The sequence below is a fragment of the Mus caroli genome, chromosome 6 (genome assembly GCF_900094665.2).
Source record: "Mus caroli chromosome 6, CAROLI_EIJ_v1.1, whole genome shotgun sequence".
NCBI classification, from domain to species: Eukaryota; Metazoa; Chordata; class Mammalia; order Rodentia; family Muridae; genus Mus; species Mus caroli.
Window position 1 is genome coordinate 27,890,744 of NC_034575.1, and position 6,823 is coordinate 27,897,566.

The 6,823-nt window shown below is 43.7% G+C and overlaps 1 non-coding gene across 1 annotated transcript; it reads right to left on the reverse strand.

Moving 5' to 3' along the window:
* Positions 1-6,484: 6,484 nt before the first annotated feature.
* LOC115031350 lies at positions 6,485-6,588 on the reverse strand. The gene has a single exon (XR_003836991.1). It is a non-coding gene; the product is annotated as a U6 spliceosomal RNA (small nuclear RNA).
* Positions 6,589-6,823: the final 235 nt, after the last annotated feature.

The following is a 6,823-nucleotide window of genomic DNA, read 5'->3' on the forward strand; positions in this document are numbered from 1 at the left end:
TCTCTCTCCCTTTCCAATCTACCAGGCAACAGCAAAGCTGGGCTGTGTGCCCTGGGCTTTCTCACATCGTGGTGGCTTCACTCCAAAAGTTGACATCTTGAGAAAGACAGCCAGTCAGAGCTGTATTACCTCTTACAAGTTTGTGTGTGTGTGTGTGTGTGTGTGTGTGTGTGTGTGTGTGTGTGTGTGTGTGTTAGAGCTAGCTCACACACTTAGAACCAAACCCAGGGCATCAAGCCTGTTATTTAAGCATTCTACTACTAAAGGATATCCCCAATCACTCTTTCCTTCCTTCCTTCCTTCCTTCCTTCCTTCCTTCCTTCCTTCCTTCCTTCCTTCCTTCCTTCCTTCTTCACTTTGTTCCTTTCTTCCTTTCTCTATTTTTTGTTCCCTCTTCTCTTCTGTCTCTGTCTTACTCTCTTTCTCTCTTGCTTGCTTGCTCACTCTCTCTCTCTGCCTCTCTCGCTCTTCCCCAGCTTAACTCAGGTCTCTTTCTTGGCCCCTCCCTGGGAGCTTGAGGGAAGGGACAGTGGGAAAATACCACTTAGACTTTTTCCTTTCTTTTTTTATGCCCAGTACCAGGTAATCTGTGGCCTACAAGGTCTCAGAATTATGGACAATATATCAACTCTAAGCAGCATCAGGCACTGTGATTTCTAAGAATGTAAAATATCCAAGTGATAAGTTTTCATTTGAGTAGGACAAACTTTTTGCTCTCTCTCTCATTTTTTAAATTATATCATCCAGGGGCTGCAGCAATGGCTCAGAAGTTAAGAGCACTCACTGCTCTTTCAAGAGACATGGGTTCATTTTCCAGTACCCTCAAAAGTTGCTCACAACCCTTCATAATTTCAGTTTTAGGGAATCTCACAGAACACTGTCGGCACCAGGCATGCACGTAGTACCTGTGATACATTTAGGTGAAACACTCACACGATAAATTAAACTAAAAAAGAAATCCTTTTGTTTATTCTGTTTTGTTTTTCAAGACAGGGTTTTTCTGTGTAGCCCTGACTGTCCTGGAAGTTGCTCTGTAGACCAGGCTAGCCTCAAACTCACAGAGATCTGCCTGCCTCTGCCTCCTGAGCGCTAGAATTAAAGGTGTGTGCCACCACTGCCCGGCCACAAAAGAAAGAAGGGAAGAAAGAAAGAAAAGAAAAGAAAAAAGAAAAATAAAGAAAAGAAAAGAAAGAAATCTTAATAAAAATAAAAACTCTACCACCAGTAGCTAATGAATCCTGAATAGCTTATTGAGAAAGTATGACTATATTTCTACAGAATGCACGACAAACATTCCCCAGGCTTGTCTGATAGCCATGGGTTCTTTTGAGTAGGCCACTAGCTAAGGTGATAAGCAAGTAGCTTAGGACCTTAGAAGAGAATGAAAGATGAACTTGTACTTTGATGTGGCTTAGTTTGGGGGTTGGAGCTAAATTGGTACCAGAGTTGCACAGACATTTTTGGGGTGTGGGCCAGCAGAGAATTTAAACACTCTGGTAATACTCTAAATATACTCACTGTTTAAAAAGTTCTCCTCAATTATGTCACTTCTTTTATCCTTCAAAAATTCAACCTTGTGGGTTTTTTTTCTTTTTTCTGATCAAATAATATATTCTCTTGTTAAAAACACTCATCTCCAATCTCAGGTTAAGGGTTCCTGGCCCTCTCTGTACGATGTCATCATGTAATAAAGAATAAAATTACAACTGAGTACTAATTTCTTCATCTGTCCTTAGAGAAGATGAGCTTTACCAAGTAGCCTAAAATTTAAGTCACAAATGTGAGTAACATACCAAAGACACAGCTCTTGGTCTAGGGGTTTTCTGTAATAGGTGTGGGCACCACAATCACCAGGAATTCTTCTCAGTCAGGTATTCCTTGGCCCTACCCCCAGAGTTGTAATTAATAAGGTCCTGCTTACAGCTTGGCATCTACCTTTCAAAGTAAAAACCCAGGAAATTCCATTACAAGGGCCCATACTCCACACTGCTGCTCTGGTGGATCCTAGGTCCTCCGTGGTCCTAGGTCCTCCATGGCTGTCTTCTTAGGTGAGCAGCTGCCTCCCCTCCCCATTCAGAACGGACCTGTCATTTGACTCTCCGAGCTGACTATTTCGCTGGTGCACTTTGTAAAGACTTTGTTTCCTTCCATCTGAGCATCCCACAATATCCAGGCCTGAGATGAGAACGGTAGGTCAGAGCAAGACGGTGTGCAAGTTCTAAGTCATAGCCTAACTCTATTGCAAAGACGCAACACTCATTTTCTAAAGGCAGCTTGAGGATTCTGAACAAAGAAATATTAACTTGAATTGAAAAAATAAAATCCATTGTGGAAGAAGTGACTTGAGTGTTCACTTCTGAGATGCCACCTTCTAACTGATGAAAGCATAGTTTAAAGCTGAATTTTTTTTTGAAAAGACACACGACTGTTTCACTAACCTGCAGCTATTGAGAGCATCACACAGCTGCATTTCAGCCAGCCAGCCCTTAGCCTCCCTCAGCCAGCCCCAGTTCTCAGCCCTCTTCAGGTAGCCCCCAGCCTCTCTCAGCCAGTCCCCAGTCTCCCTCAGCAAGCCCCCAGTTTCCCCTCAGTCAGCTCCCAGTCTCCCTCAGTCAGCCCCCAGTCTCCCTCAGCCAGCCCCCAGTCTCCCTCAGCCATCCCCCAGTCTCTCTCAACAAGCCCCCAGTTTCCCCTCAGTCAGCCCCCAGTCTCCCTCAGCCAGCCTCCAGTCTCCTCAGCCATCCCCCAGTCTCCTTCAGCAAGCCCCCAGTTTCCCCTTAGTCAGCTCCCAGTCTCCCTCAGCCAGCCCCCAGTCTCCCTCAGCCAGCCCCAGTCTCCATCAGCCATCCCCCAGTCTCCTTCAGAAAGCCCCCAGTCTCCCTCAGCCAGCCCCCAGTCTCCCTCAGCAAGCCCCCAGTTTCCCCTCAGCCAGCCCCGGTCTCCCTCAGCCAGCCCCTAGTCTCCTCAGCCAGCCCCAGTCTCCCTCAGACAGCCCCCAGTCTCCCTCAGCAAGCCCCCAGTTTCCCCTCAGTCAGCCCCCAGTCTCCCTCAGCCAGTCCCTAGTCTCCCTCAGTGAATATTAATAATCGGGGCAGTAGAATACTGAAAAGGCCCATCACATCTCCATTTAGGACTTCACAGCTAAGGAATTTATTGTCTTATCATTGGGTCAAAAGGATTTTTACTTCCATGTTGCCCTTCATCTAGCCCTTTTCTCTCCTTAGACTCCCTCTTCATAAAACAGAATGGAGACGACTAAGTGAACTACAAATCTCACTTCCTATCAGTTCCCTAGGCTTCATAAAAATGGCAGCCAAGGTTAAGATACTTGATATCATTCCTACTGGAGTGGATGAAGATGTTGGGTTCCCTCCTCTCTAATAATTAAAGGTCTGGCCACAGGGAGAATAAGGAGAATTAGGAAAATGGTAGTAGAGGATGCTCACTGGGATTTTTGCTCAGTAATTTCCCTTCTCTGGGGCTAGTTGAATCCCTCTTTGCTACAAGAAGCCCTTTATAGTAAGCTGGGTTACATATCCATGCCCAACACCACAGACAGAAGCTCTGGTGAACTTCTGTTGTCTCCCAGGCCTGGAAGGGTTGGGTCAAGGAAAGGCAGGTGATGTAGGTGCTCCTACAACTTCTCTGGGACATTTCTGTCTGTGCCGTACAAAGCCTTCTCTTTCTATGCGGGTTGCTAAATCAATAGGAGGAACCTCTTGGTAATAAGATGTCATCGTTACTGGCACAGTAAATCAGTTTACCAGAGAAGGAAAGATAGGTGAATCCCATGTAACGTTCACTGACCCCTGTACACAACCAAGTCTGATCTTTAATGATGTGAGCCACTGAAGCCCTTCCCTAGCCTGTTTTGTCCCTTCGATGGGTCAGGGTGGCTGTTGGCTTGTGACCAGCAGAACCCTGACCAGTACCACGTTGACCATGACAAGTTACAGCATGGTAAGTAGCTGCTCTTGATGTTAGGTCCCCATTTTCCCACAGTGCTGCAAGTGGTGGTGAGTTCAGCCTTTGGCTGAGGCAGCACCTTCACCCTCCAATGCCTGGGAAGTCAGATTCTGCCAGGAGTCAGGTATAGACTCATATAGTTCTCTCTAAAATCGAACAACTCTGCAGAGTAAGTCATGGCCCGGAACTGCTCTATGAATGGGACAAGTCAGGCTTAATCCGAGGCCACAGTTCTGACAAACTCCCTCTCCTCATCCCACTCTTCTTGCTCCTTTTGAGATTGTTCCTGATGAGACTTCCTTTGAGAAAACCCTGCCTTGGCCTATGATTTTAGGAAACATAACCCAAGATAAGCCGTCATCATTTTCACAGTTAAGAAGCAAGAAGGCATAAAAGGCTTTTATCTAATGAGCATCAAGCCCCTGCCAAAGCCTTCTCCATACCCTCTTGTCATTGTATGTATCTTATTGATTTGAGTAATACAGACTAGAGTTCAGATTGTTTGCACTATCTATTGGCACCCAACCATGGCAGAGAGCCTGTTATTCACTCTTTGCTGTTATTCACCCTCACTCCCACCATTTCTGTACCAGGACTTTTGTCAACACTTGTTGCTTTTCATATTACCATGACTATTGTGATTTATAAATCACTATAGTTTATCAAGTTGAGGATTGTCACCAAGAGTAAGAATTATGGGGACAGGGATATAGCTTAGTGGTTAAAGGCACTGGTGTCTCTTCCAGAAGACCCAGGTTTGGTTCCCAGGACCCATGTGGCTGCTCACAACCATCTGTAACTCTAGTTCTAGGGGATCAGATGTCTTGTTTTGGCCACCACAGCACTGGATGAACATGGTACACAGATACACATGTATGAAAAATACCCATACATACAAAATATCAAAATACTAAGAGTAAATGTTATTTTATATACTGCCACAAAAGAAAGCATGACACCCATAAAGTTGGATGGTTCAGCTTATAAAAATAAAAACACGAAAAAAACTCTTCCAATTTGATCATTCCACCTCCTGTATACATCTGGAATGTCAAATCCATAGAAGAAAGGATCTGATCTGTCCTGCCCACCATTGCAAGTACAGTTACAGGTCCATGTAAGAGCTTGGTAAAGAGATAGAGAATGCATATACAAATTCAAATCCTTTTGGGATTAAGCAATTCACAGATCACTGTGATATACTTGCTGCCTGTGAAGCCGATTTGTCTCATTTTCTAGAAACTTCTCATTAGTAATGTTAAAGGACATGCAAACAACAGCTTAGCTTAGCCATCTTAAGTGACCTTCTTTTCATCTCAATTTAGATACTCACTCCATAGACTAGACTAAGTGTTTTAGAAGAGGTTCGACTGAAGAAAGTCAAAATGCAGAGCTGAAAGGTGGACAATCACCTCAAACGTACTTTCCTTGACAGGGGGGGGAGAAAAGAATTAGAAAAATAACTGATTGGTTAATAGCAAGCTGCTCCAGGGCTATGTAAGGATTAAGAGGTAAGGACTGAGCATATATTAACAGTTGGTACCATGCTGGTTGAAACTGCCCTGTTGCCTGGGAAGTGGGACTGTTATCTTTCCCCTGATTTCTTGAAAGTACCAAGAAGAGCCGTGCTTCCTTTGGGCGACATGGGATTTTAGCAAGGACAACTTCTTTTTACATTTTAGGTTACTCTCTGGGGTAGCCTAAACGGCCCATCCCCACACTATGACCTCCTGTGTGTGGACTTCTCACTAGCTTTCAAATGTTGAACAGTGTGGGCTCCGATTTGTTCATTATGCCCTCACATCTCAAACAGTTCATCACCAGTTTCTCTTGGAGTTTTGCATCCTGGGTTCCTGTCCTGCACAAATTCTCCCATCATTCCCGGTACTGGGAATTCCCTTCACTGCTCCCTTGAGGGAAGTCAACTTTTCCCATGATCCTCCTCTTCTTCCTTTGAGTTAGTACCTATTCTTCGAGCACATGTTCTCCATTGTCTTTCTGCACTAGCTCTGTCTGTTCCCAGAGTGGCTGCATGTCTGAAAATATCTTCACCCTATTATCTTACTTGATTTATAATCTGAGTGAGATGAAGACTCCTAGGATTAATATTATTTTTCATTCAGAGGTTTCCAGGCTCCCTGAGGTAGAGCAGCTCTTCCACTCCTGGGAAAAACTGGGGTAGTCTTCTCTGCTAACTGTATACCACATCTCTGTCTTCCTGCCACTTAATAAACACGTTTTAAAATCCATTTACTCTTGTTTCATTTCCTATTCCTTTGATCTTCTAAGTTTCCCTTTATAGTATTTATTTTTACTTTTAATTCTGTGTATGAGTGGGGGGGGCAGTGTATTCACATGAATGCAGTGCTCACAGAGGTCAGTGCAGATGCTGGGGACTGAATCAGATTCTCCGGAAGAGAACGGTACCCGCTCTTAATCCTAGAGCCATCTCTTCAGACCTACACGTTTTAAATGTTTATCTTTAAACTCATTTAATCTGTATCATTTTAGTATGCTTGAAAATATGGAATAGTCCACAAATTTGCATTTCATCTTTGCACAAGGGCCATGCAAATTTTTGTATCACTCCAATTTTGCAGTCTGTGCTACTGAAATGAGCCCTTTAGTAGGTTTTAAAGAAAGAGATTATTTCCAGTCAATGTTTCAACATGGTAATCTATTTTTAAATAACATTTCCTCATTTCAAAATCAATACCTGTTTATTGAATAAAACACAAATAAGCAAAAGTAGGAAAATTACAATGACCTCTAATAGCACTGCTGAGAGACAATTACTACTAATAGGGGCCATATTTTTCCAAGGTTTTTTCCTAAATGTTACACACACACACACACA